Below are 13,498 nucleotides of genomic sequence, written 5' to 3'. Positions count from 1 at the left end.
TTTTTTTGTCCCTACATTGTCTCATGAATTTTTTCGAAACTTCCAAAGTTTTCTTTACCGAATTTTGCCCAGATGCTTAAGCTTTAATTTAAGTCACCAGGTGTTATCTCTCATTGTACAGGAGATATAGCAAAATAATCCATTTCTATGTGCAGTTTTTAAAGGCCTTAATTGAATGTGTAAACTCAAAAAATTATGACTGGAAAAACCGTTAACTTTTTACTTATAACTATGTATTATTATATTAAGGTGATATAGAATGTTTTTTTTTTTTTTATAAAAAAACTCCGTTTTTCATCTAGACAGGGATGGTATTGCATACCCTATGAAGGTTAAATATTTGGGGTCAATCTTACATACTCGACTCTCGTGATATACTCATATAGAGAGAATTTTTGAAAGAGCAACGACGGTCTTATGGGCGTAAAAGAGTTTTGTTTGTGTAACTTGTGACGTTAAATTCAGAGTGGCACTGGGGTTATGTTCGGACCTATATTGATGTGGTGCTGAAACAGGTGGGTGTTCCAAGCTGGCGAACACTACATTTTTTATAAAGTCCCAAAGATTTTTGGAAAGAAGAAATTAATTTTTTCTCTAGTCTGGTCTGGATTAGACTGTAGATATTAGATACTTAAACCATTTAAATATTTCATCTCGTCACAACTTACCGCAAATTCTTTAACGTCAAAATTTTGATTTTAGTCTGCAAACTGTCTGAAACTAAAACTTTTACGGACAGAAATCTAGTAAACTTTTTACCCGTAATTGACTTTGAATTTTGAACATCCGTAAACGTCAAAACAAAAAAAAATTTTTTTTTTAGATTTAAAATAATTTTATACTTACATATTAAAAATTAACAATAAAAATATTTTTTATATTATTTTTAACGTAATGATAGTCACTCAACACATCAAATTTATTTACTGAATTACTACGTCAGACTGTCTGCATGTAAAAAAAAAATCTACAATTTTGACGCTTAATTGACTTTTTTTAAACGTTTAAGAATTTAAACTTTGACTGAGAGTAAAAACGTAGTAGAGTATCCGTAAACTCAGACAACTCAGATTTTGTAAAATTTTACGTTTAAGAATTTACCATTAAGTATTTTAAATATTTTACACCACGTTCACATATACCGAACCCTGAGCGAACATTTTTCAAAAAAAATCTCCTGCAAATCTTTCTTTTTCAAGGACTGTCAGCTATAGGTGGCATGACTATATTTTGATGTTCTTTGTTTCAGACCTTCCCTGGAATTTCTACGAGAGCTTCGTAGAAATTACTTTCAAAAAAGTTCTTCAACAAAACACGAAAAACTTTTCAAAACCTTCTTTACAATATGACATAAGCTGTATGTAAAAAGTATACAATATGCCTACATTGTAAAAGCAGTATTGCATTTCTATTATGAATCCTTAATTTTCGTCTTCTTAGGACCTATTTTGGTTCCTCAATTTTCGGGACGGTCCACGAACAAAATTTTGTAAAGCATGCCAAGAACTTTTCGAAGTACTCCACTTCACTACATTAGAAGTTACTTGTTTTTATTTTGTTTTGGCAGAAAAAGAACTGGAAGGACTATTTGGGACACAAAAAGCTACTTAGAATCAAAGCCATTTTTCTGTTTTTTTTTGTCTGTAGTATTATAGCGAATTCTTAAAAAAGGAAACAGAGTTTAGCAGGTTTTTCTTATCAAAAGAAATTAATCAAATTAAAAGAAAATAGAAGAAAAAGAAAAGTTAAATTATTGCATTTTGGCTTATATTTGAATAAGTACCTGATTGTTTAAATTTCAAATGTTATCACAAAATAAATTAAAAATTTTTAGTTTTAATTTCCATATTAAGTTTTCTTTTTGAATATTAAGTTTTCTTTTTTTATTTTTTGTTTGGTTTTGTTAACTTAACTTTGAATTACAAATGACAAGTAAAAGTCTGGTAAAAAAATATGAGCATTTAAGAAAGGCGATACGATAAACTTTGCAATGAACCTGCCAAATCAATATGGTTAGTTCATGACCATCCACCCAAAAAGACAACTCTTCTTTGACAGTGCGTATGTTGAGATCACGGTGCAAGGTATCGTTGCTTACGTACCATGGTGCATTAACCATTATTCGAAGGACTTTGTTTTGAAAAGTCTGAATTATTTTAATATTGGTATCTTTGGTACACCCCCATAATTGTACACCATAAGTCCAAACAGGTTTAAGAACCTGGTTATACAGCAGAATTTTGTTGTGTAGACTGAGCTCAGAAAACCTTCCCAGCAGCCAATACATTTTTCTCAATTTTAGGTTCAACTCAATCTTCTTTTTCTTTACGTGCTCCTTCCATTTAAGTTTAGCATATAGAGTCATGCCAAGGTACTTGGCCTCGTTAGCAAATGGAACCTCTGCGCCATTAAGTAGAATCCTGACTGGATCTTCTCTTCGGTTGGTAAAGTTAACGTGAACGGATTTGGATTCGTTAAGTTTAAACCTCCATTTTTTGGTCCAGGTGGATACCTCATCTAAAGATTTCTGGAGTTTACTTGAAGCCTGTTCGACAGTTGTACCAGTTGCCAATATAGCCGTGTCGTCTGCAAACGTAGCAAGAAACGTCTGGCCGCTTTGTGGGATATCGCTTGTGTATAGCAGGTAGAGGAGAGGACCAAGGACACTTCCTTGGGGGACACCAGCCCTCACACTTTTCAGGGACGAGTATTCGTCTCCAAACTTGACTCTGAATAGTCTGTCTTGTAGGTATGATTCCAAGATTGTGGGATACGGCTCAGGTAAGTTGCACTTTATCTTGAATACAAGTCCCCTATGCCAGACTCTGTCAAACGCCTGCGCCACGTCCAGGAAGGCAGCGGAACAGAACTGCTTGTTTTCAAGTGTGTCTTCAATAACGTTTGTTAGCCTATGTACCTGGTCGATGGTGGAGTGCTTAGCCCTAAACCCGAACTGGTGACTAGGGATAATATTTCGATCCTCAATAATTGGTTTTAGGCGATTGAGGAGAAGTTTTTCAAACAGCTTAGACAACACTGGTAGCAATGAAATTGGCCTGTAGGATTTCATTTCGTTGGCCGGTTTTCCAGGTTTGAGGATCATGATGATTTCTGCTACTTTCCATTGGGCGGGTACATGAGTTAGCCTTAACGAGGCATTGAACAATGGAAGTTGTTTTTTCATCGCTATTTGCGGCAATTCCTTCACTATTTGAGCAGTTATTAAATCTTATCCAGGGGCCTTCTTGTTCTCTAGGTTTCTGATTTCTGTTCTTAACTCCGTAAGTTTTATTTTTTCAGTTCTAACAGCGTCGATGCTGATGTTCGCCATTGATGTATTCTCTTCAGCAGTCTGTCTGGATAGGGGGACAAATGTTTCCTCTAAGTAGTCTGCGAAAGCACCAGCTTTATCTGCATCGCTAATGATCCAAGGTTCATTCTCGTTCCTTCTAATAGGGGGCACTTGATATTTTGGTCGTTTTATATTTTTAACTGCTTTCCACAAAGAATAATCGTGTTCCTTACCAGCTGATAATTGACTTAAGAAATCAGACATAGATTTATTCTTGATTTCCCTGAGTAATTTTTTTAATTTGTTGCTCAGTTGGTTTAGTCGGGTTTTATCCTGCGGGAAACGAGTAGCTTGCCATACTTTACGAGCCCTTCTCTTTTCTAAAACTAGTTCCCTTACTTCCAGAGGATAGATGAAGTTTCTTTCTGCGATTTTGATTTCAGAGGAGCTATTCCAAGCAGCTTCCTGAATACTTGAAATGAAAACGTCCAGCTCTTCCTCAAGTTGGTATTTATTCGCGTTTTAGAAATAGTTCAAGCTCTTGGATATGTTGTGGGAGACCATCAGCATTCCACGTCATAATTCTCAAGGTTTGCATCATCTTTTACCAAGTCGTGAGTTTAATTTATTTTCTAAACGGTCTAACCTGTCATTAAGTTGTTTTTCAGCCATTTTCTGCTCGTCGAGCCTTTTTAAGATGAGTTCCAGAATTTTATCTGTTGGAGTTTTGGCTGCAACCTGAGCATATGTTTTTCTGGAATTCGTTTTGCCAACAGTTTTCCACTCTGTCTGTTTACCTGCCGGTGGCAGAGGCGACTTTGCATCTTTCTGTTGTACTTGGTCTCTTCGTATATCTTTTGGAGCAGCTACAGTTTTTTGTCTTGAGGTCAGGGCAAGGTTTCTTTTGCGCTGGAGTTCTCTAGCAACTTCACATCCCCTATAGTTAGCAGGATGAGGACCGCCGCAGTTCACACATTTTGGTGGTGAGTTTCGACTTTTATTGCAGTTAGCAGTTAAATGGTTATCACCACATCTGACACATTTAGGTTCTTTTTTGCAGTACGATTTTGTGTGGTTGTACTCCTGACACCTAGTACATTGTGGTATAATTTTACCTTTTTTTCTAATTGGTTCAATTTTTACTTTCAATCCAAAGATAGATTTGATGTTGTATATTTTTTCTATGCTTTGATTTTTGTCAAAAGTTAACATAAACAAAGATAACTCTTTGTTGTGGACTATAGTTTCTCCTTTTTCACTTTCTGTTCTTTCTCTCCTCATGATGTTGATCAAGTTTTGTAAAGTAAAATTTAGTGTTTTGAAAATTTTGCAAATCTTACAACTGTCGATTTTCTTGGTTATAACAATACTTTAGTTTTTTAAAACTTTTCGATTAAAAACAAAACAAAGTAACCAAAATGAGCTCACAAATGATTTTTCACACTTTTATAATCCAAAATCAAAATTCTCGGTTTTTTGCATAACCAAAATATACTAACTGTTTTTTTTTTTTGATAAATACTTTGAAATTTGACGTTTACCACATATTTATAAAGTTTTTAAAAATTTTTCGTCTGTTTAATTTTTTTTTCTTTTTGCGAGAAATTTCCTCATTGTTTCTCTTTTTAAAGTGTTTTCAAGTGTTACCCCAAACAGACTTAATGAAATGGTTTCTGTAGTGTTGAGAATTGTCGATATATTGAACCTTCGATATTTTCGGTTTATCGTCGCAAAACTATCGCGATATATCGATAATTTTGCAACGCAAGTTGCTGTGTGATAAAAGTCTCGTTGGGCTGCATTTAATTTGTAAAGAAACATGTATGATGTAATAGTGAGCCTTATTCTAGTTGTCGCGTCACTTACGTGACATTTGTCGTTGTCGCTGTCACATCATTTGAAATGTGGTATTCTGGTTGTCGAGTGAGGTGAGTGCGAGATATAATCGAAAATAAAACCTTTCAAGTGAAATTGATACATTTTAAAAAGAAATTTCGGCGATTAAAGTTCAAACTAAAAAAATTTTCAGTATATATATTTATATTTTTAAATAATAAAAAATGTCATTTGTATTATGGTTTACGAATTCATCTCATTCTGGTAGTGATGAAATTAAAAAAAAAACAAAAATTAAGGATCGAAAGATTTAAGATTAGCGACAGCTCTAATCCATTGGATTTGCCAAATTTTTTCTAGTAAATTAGTTGCAAACATTTTATTTTATTAACATATTTATAAACTATTACAGACTTCCAAAGGAGACTGAATATATTCAAGGGAAAAACGAGTACCCGCAAAAGGCGTTTTCTGTCATGAAATTTCCAATCCTACAAATTTAGAAATACTTTCACGCTAAAAACAAAAATTAAATTATATATTTTATGACTTGATTTATGTATAAAATCATTTTTTTTATGATTTTGTTAAAATGGTTTTGTTTTAACTTGCATTTTTGGTGTATCCTTCTTTCTTGTCACTTGTAAATACTTTTCGGCAAAAAAAGTTTCACTACGACATATCTCGCATTTGAACGACAACTGGAATATGGCTGAAACACATTTTCCCACTATTCCCCGACTGATCGCCGCTTAGAATATCAAATTCAAGTCGTAATGACAATTGTCGCTCTACTTCGATAACTAGAATAAGGCTCAGTATTACATACATGATAATGTTATTGTAACAATCATGATACAAATACAATGGTATATAAAAACCTTTGTTTGAAAAATATCAACTGTAATTAGGCCTATAATTTGAATAATTATAGCTTTAAATAGTTTTTTTATTTAAAAAATATTTTTCTTTTGCCAATTTTTTCATCATATGTTTTATCGATAAAAAATGTTTGTTACTTTGAACTTCTTGAATTTGTCATATATTACTTGCTTAAACAAAAATTTTTTTTGTAAATTGCTAATAAAATTTCAGAATATTAGCAAAATCATTGTATATATGGAAACATTTATCCAAATAACTCGCTTATGCGAACGCTTAGTTGAATTCGAACAACATGTGGCGTCTTAAATTTCAACTTTCACGTAGCAAGGATAATATTCGTTCTTTGAATATTATTAAAATTCAATGGCTATGCTGATCTATTATTAGGAATGGAATGAGAGGTCATGACTCTTAAGTCAACTAAATGGAAGAACTAATGTAATAAATTAACTTTCCTATATTATTCAAATATTTTTACTGTATACGTATGAAAATAATATAATGGAATTTATAAAATTCAAAAAGATATTTGCCCGTTCTTACCTATTTTTCAAAATTTATTAATACTTGACAAGATCTGATGTTTATTTGACGATAGCATTACATGTATCCACCGATTTAAAACCATCGATTGTTTTGATAGTTGAAAATTATCAATAGCATCGATAGCTCTTCGCCTCTAGGTTTCAGTACCAAATAAAAGTTAAAGGCGAAGATTTTGCTTGTAGTTCTTCTACTTTTTGTGCATGTATTTTAAAAATTTTAAATAATTATGAATGAAAATTTTATTATATTTGATTGATATTTGAAATATAAATTATGAATTTTACCTGCTTTATAATAATTATGAATTTATTTTGTATATTCTCAAAAATAGCCATTGCGATTTAGACTTGGCAGGTATAAAGAAATTATATGTATACTTAAGTATGTTTGTGCAATGTAAAATGTTCATTACCTTTTTTTGTCTGGAATTTTTTTTTTTTGACTTTGACAAGCTTATTTAGTATGGGGATTTTCGATAATTCAAATATGCTCTGAGCTCTAAATTAATTCTAAAAACTCTTTTTAAACTACAGATTTGCAAAAACTAAATACTTTAGTTGCTCGAGCGACTCTTCAATATTTAACATCTTTTTACTATGCTCCTCCTATAATTTACATATAACACTTTTGCAGTAGACATGCAAAATTTGGTGAAAACAATTTACATATTGAAAGAAACGTTCGCGATGTAAAGAGAACCAGATTGGATGGCTGCAAATAATAAGAACAAGAAAGCATTATGGTTAGCCCTTCTTCTAGTATTGCTATACATCTTAATTTAAACGGTTTTCCCACATCTTTTTACCCTTGCCGAACATGCAGTAATTTTGTTTTCAGCATGTTTCAACAAATTGGTAATGTAACATCTACAGCTTTTTATGACGATGTGATAATATGACTCATATCTACCCGGCGGGTAAGTTTTTTTTTGAACCAAATTTTGAACTAGAAATATATAATTAGATTAAGCAACTCTTATTAAAAGAGTAAGGATTCTTTTTCTAGAAATCTATTAAAACGAATTTTATTTTATTTTATTATAAAAAAGAAATATTTTATAAATGGTATAAGGTAATTGTCCTAAATCAGTCGATTGAAACACATTCTAAGATTCATTCTGCTCAAATTAGACATTTGTTATTAGTGTAGTATCAGGGACAATATATTAAAAATTATAAGAATGCAAATAATATCTGCAATTGAATACTACCTTGAACAAATGCTAGATGATCTGTGGAGTCAAGTTTTTTTTCCAGCAGCTGGGAAGAATATTCCTAATATACAAAAGATGGAATTTGTGTTTTGTGAAAATACGTAATATACGTACTTCCGTATTACAATACCTTACTGTTATACCTGAATATACAATTTTTTTGATATTTTGTAACGGGTGCGTCTTCATATGTTTCTTTGTTGACCAAATAAAAAGAAATCACTCTATAAAAAGAAATACATATTAACAAAATAATTTCATTACCTAATAAAAATACTTAATTCTGTCAAAATAAGATACAGCATCTGTTATTAAAAAATTTTATCACATACATACCTTCTTTTTATATTTTGATTCAAAATGTTCTGAATATATAGTACTATTTGTTAAAATATTTGGAATGAAAACTTCTTTTTTAGTAATTTCAATAAATTTTGCTTTTATTTCATCATTTCTATGAAAACTGTAATTATATAAAAAAAAGATTAATTTAAAATATTGTATGTATGCTATATTTTATCAAACTCAAACCAATATTGCTTAGACAAAAAATCCGTTCGTGGTAAAATTATGTTACGCGATGCAATTTTAGTATAAAAAAAACAAAAATAAATGTTTTTTTTTCCAACATTAAAAACTTAAGAAATTTGCGAATTATAAATTAAATTTAACACTATTTAATAAATATTCCTTTAAATTATTAAAATAAAAAATATTCCCGTACATATTGTGGGAAACTTCCATTTGTTCTTGCAAACGAGAACCACAATTTGGATTTATGCACTACTTTCTTGAAATTTTTTTTTTCTTTTTTTCATTTCAGGATTTTTTTTACAAATTTTTAACACTTTTTGTTTTTTTAAAGTTAATTTATAACTCACGCTAATGTTATAATTAAAATCACAAAACATTTTTATTTACGATTTACACAAGTGCAGCGTACTTTTCTAGGAATGAAAAAACAGCATTTGGCATTTCATGTCAATTTTAGTTTGACAATGCTTGATGCAAAGAAAGAGATTATTCTAAAGTTTTTGGCTTCACTATGTTTTTTAGCACTTTTCCAAAAATTTTTTGAAAAAAGTGCTTATTAGTTTCACTCTGTCCGTCCGTCCGTCCGTCCGTCCGTGGACACTTTTTTTGTTTACAAAACTTTTACACCCTTGAAGATAGAAAGCTGAAATTTTGTATGTACATAGATCTTTACTAGAAACTTATTTCTGTAGAACAAAATTTTTACCTATCTCCCCCCCTCTAGAAGCTATACCCCCCCAAAACCCTAAAAATGGCCTTTTTTTAACTATTTGCTGCAAAGAAACGTTAAGCATTTCTGAAATTCTGCAAACGCAGAAAGGCAGCGGCTTACTTCCCCTAGCGCGGTATACTATAGTTAAACTTTAGAAAAACAAAATGGCCGTTCAAATTTACCGTTATCTAAAGTCCTTTTTTTCCAAATTTTTTATGTCGTTTTTATTCTAGACCCCAGCCTGTAGAAGCTTGAAATTTTAGGAGCTTTTAGACATTAACAAATAGTTTATTTCGTTAGAAGAAAATTTTTTCCCATCTCCACCCCCTCTCAAGTTATCGCCTCTTGAATTTTGTAAAATTTGAATTTTTGACACCTTATATTTCCGAAACCGCAAGCTTTTTCAAATTTCTATAAACGCAAAAAGCAAACGGTAAATTCCATGACATTAAAAAATATAGTCACTTTTCTTAACTCACACAATTAACCCTTAAAATCGAGCATTATATTAACCCCACTTTATATTAATTTTTGCTTTATTTCAAAGACTGCATAAATTGTTCATCCTAAATATATGCAATCCTAGAAATAGTTTTGTATATGAATGAAAATAATTTTAATAGTGTGATAGCTATACATAGACTGTATTTAAAAGCAGAATTTTCACTTGTTGAAGGGAAAAGTGCTACAATACAAACCATTGGTTTGACCCAACTTTATTTTTTCAAGATACGATTTTTTTGGCAGTGTAAGCGAGATAGAAACAAAGATGCTCCTTCCTTTGGTATTTCTAATTCGTTGCTTTTGGTACCATAACTTCGTTTATATGCAGCTTGAAGCCGACTTGTAGCGTGTTTCGATAAAATTATTAGTTTGACTTGAAAATATACACGGATTGAAAGATTTAAAATGACAAATTATTATACAGAAGGTTCTAATGTCAGCTAATGTCAAACTCAAGTCGATTTAAAATAATTTTATTTCAATACTTTTTATCTGTACAGTGTCAGTAAAATCTGTACAGTACGCAGATTGAAATTTCTAGTGAAATAATCGATCCCATAACATAAACAAAGTATATGTTATGAAGTTGCATCACAAAAAATTTTTCTTTTTTTTTTTAAAGTTTTTGTATTTGACATTTTTAGCAGTTCTTTCAATTCAAATATTTGTATAATTTAATTGTATAATTTAATTTGATTGTACATTAAGTAGACACTTATTATTAAGGTTTAAAAAAATGTAGATTAAGGATGGTTTATATTGCTCTTAGTTTACCATCATGGTCAACGCTGCTCTTGTTCAGCAAAGGGTTTAACTTGTTGTGACGGAAGTTTGCAAGGCTACAGAAAAAAATATGTCCTTTCAAAAAACAAAACTTAAATCAAATATTCGAAATTGGAAGTAGTGTCAACTGTAAATGCGAAAATCGTTTAAGGAATGTAGCCATACATAACAGCAGTGTTATTAATGTTACTACAATTTTAGTTTCTTACTACACTTGGAAATTCTGTGCTACCATACTACTCTAAAACCATTTCTACGACTTTTTTGAATTTATTTCGTTTGTGAAACTGTCCTTTGTATTGTTACTACAAAAACCGCAGAAGAACGTCTAACGTTTAAATTTTATATCACAGAAAACTCTCAGTTGTCATTTTCAATATGAAGTATAAACGCGAAGTCTTAAAAGCGGGTATACCACGGCTGACAGAAATACAGGCCTGGACCCTAAGAGGGGGTGACAGTTCACAGCTGATGAATTTACACGTATTCTTATGGGATCAATAGAGGGCCCTTTTTAACATCATAAACCACCCACAAAATCAACTCTTCAAATTGTTAATTAGAAAAAAATAAAAGTCAATCTTTTTAGCATTTTTCCAAAAAATTTTTTGAAAAAAAGTGCTTATTAGTTTCATTAGTTATTAGGACAGTGCTGTCCGTCCGTCCGTCTGTCCGTGTGTCTGTTTACAAAACCTCCACACCCTTGAAGATAGAAAGCTATACTATAATTGAACTTTAAAAAAACAAAATGGCCGCTAAAATTTATCTGAAGTCAGTTTTTTTCAAATTTTTGATACTGTTTTTCTTCTACACCGTACATTGTAGGAGTTTAAAATTTTCACATCTGTTAGACACTAATAAACTGTTCATTTCGTTAGGAGAAAATGTTTTTTCACCTTCCTCCCATTCAAATTATCCAAGATTAGTTTATAGAAATTTAAAACCGCAAGCTTTTTTAAATTCAATGCCATTAAAAAGTATAATTATTTTTCTTAACTCACACAATTAGCCCTTAAAATCGAGCATTATATTAACTCCTCTTGAAATTAATTTTTGCTATCTTTCAAAGACTGCACAAATCGTTCATCCTAAATATATGCAATCCTAGAAATAGTTTCGTATATGAATGAAAATAATTTTAATATTTTGGTAGGTATACATAGACTGTTTTAAAATGAAGTATTTTAACTTGTTGAAGGGAAAGTGCTATAAAACAAACCATTGGTTTGACCGAAGTTTTTATTCCACTTTACTAGTGCTTACATTCTGAACGTTTTGTGTCATTAAAACATTAAAAAACTGATTTAAAAAGAAGAACTATAAGAAAAAAAACAGTGCAGAACCCCTATCACAGTACTGATATCTTCACGTCGAAGAGATATCCGATCCCCTGTGAGACGCAAGTCTAGTTATAGCCACAGCTGACATTCGTGTGCTCCACTGCCGCCTTGCGTATTAGCAGCTTGGAGGCACGCCCAGATTCTCCTTCCAGTTAGAGTCCCGAAGGTACAGAATGATATGTCGTGACCATCTCTGCCTGAAAGACATTGCAGTGATTCGGTAGACGGAATTAGAGTTCAACATCCAATTGCTCAGAATATACTCCCCCACCTACCCTGTTGTCAAGTTTGGATTCATCCGTGTAAAAATGGGCAGACCCGCCTTCAAAACCGCGTTCGTTCAGCCAAGCTTGCCTCGGGACGTTGTAAGACGTGCCTCTGAAATTGTAAGGCCTGCCTCGGGAAAACCAAAGTTCCTGGTAAGAATGAGAGCAAAGGAGGAACAGAATCAAGTGTTCCCACCACGTATCCCCAGTCCGCAAGAACGAAAGCATGACCCCTCATGCCACATCTCTGTGAGATAAGTCGCACTGCAGATTGCACAGCCATCTGCCTCCATACCAGAGCACCATACATCAAGATCAATCTCACCACAGCGGGTTATAGCCAATAGACTATGCTAGGTCTGAGGCCCAAATCTTCCCGACGGCCCTTGTACATGAGTGAAACGCAAAAATTACTTTGCTTACACTCCCCATTCAGTTGGACTTACAGTTCAGTTTTGAATCAACCTTCAATATCTAAGGCAGCCATTGTGTACTCTTTACAGTCCAATGACCTTTCGATATATTGTGTTGAAGAATGGAGACCCGTTTGCGTTTACGATACGCATTTTGTGCCGGAGATATCAACCTCGGGTTAAGGTTACTCCGAATGTAGACGTCTACCTGCTTTTTCAATATTTTTAATAGAAATGATGTTAGACTGATGCTTGGGCAACTATGAGAGCTTCTTCCATTCTTAGGAATGAAGACCATTCTGGCAACATTCTCTGCAATCATTCTTGTAAGCATGCCAATCACATGTTTCCTGGCGGATTGGGCCACGAAATATCCGCAGTAAGGTATGCTTGTGGTAAGAGTCCACTAAAATCCAAATGGAAATCCAGACGCGACGGATTCACAATGAGCGGTTCTTTTGTCTGCGACTGATCCCTGAGGGACGGCAGAAATTATATGTGCTGCCTTGCATGAGGGAATTATTCTGAAAGGCTAGGAAAAGAAAACTCCGAAATAACATACACAAATGCAATGATTAAAACACAAGGATTGAATACCCCAGGTGGTAATCTAGTAATGCTGGAAAATCCACACACTTCGGAGGCTGGTCTCATGGATTCTGGGAAGACCACTTATTGCATAGTAGATGCAATAGTAAATGGGTCCATCGGCGGTGATGGACCCATTTAGAAGGAAATCGGGGGTCATGCGATCACCCCCATTGGTTGTGGATGGTTGTTGTGGATGAAATTAGTAGTTGTACTACAAAACATAGGGCTCGTCTAGAACAGCATGTAAATATAAAAGCCGCTTGGCTGCTAGACAATGGCGTTATGGCAGAAAGACTTAAACGAACAAGACCATTCGATTTAACATGAAATACCAGTTTCCTTATGGAAGGTATTTAATTCTTGCACGGAAAAAACCAAGTTAGCACGGAGGTAATAGTTGTTCTGTGGGACCAGTTTTATCCGTTCAGAGTTTAGGTGATTTTTTATAATAGGAGTCACGCTCCCCCACTGTCAGAGGAAAAGGGCAGATAAAGCCGTCCTTCTTCGTCTTTCGAGAATTTTTCACCTAGTAGAAAAAAAATGCCAATCAGATAGTGCTCTGGTCAACTTCGTCTTGTTGAAT

This window comes from Condylostylus longicornis, unplaced genomic scaffold, assembly GCF_029603195.1.
Source record: "Condylostylus longicornis isolate FDR11 unplaced genomic scaffold, ASM2960319v2 ptg000239l, whole genome shotgun sequence".
Lineage (NCBI taxonomy): Eukaryota > Metazoa > Arthropoda > Insecta > Diptera > Dolichopodidae > Condylostylus > Condylostylus longicornis.
Note: the sequence above shows the minus strand (reverse complement) of the source record.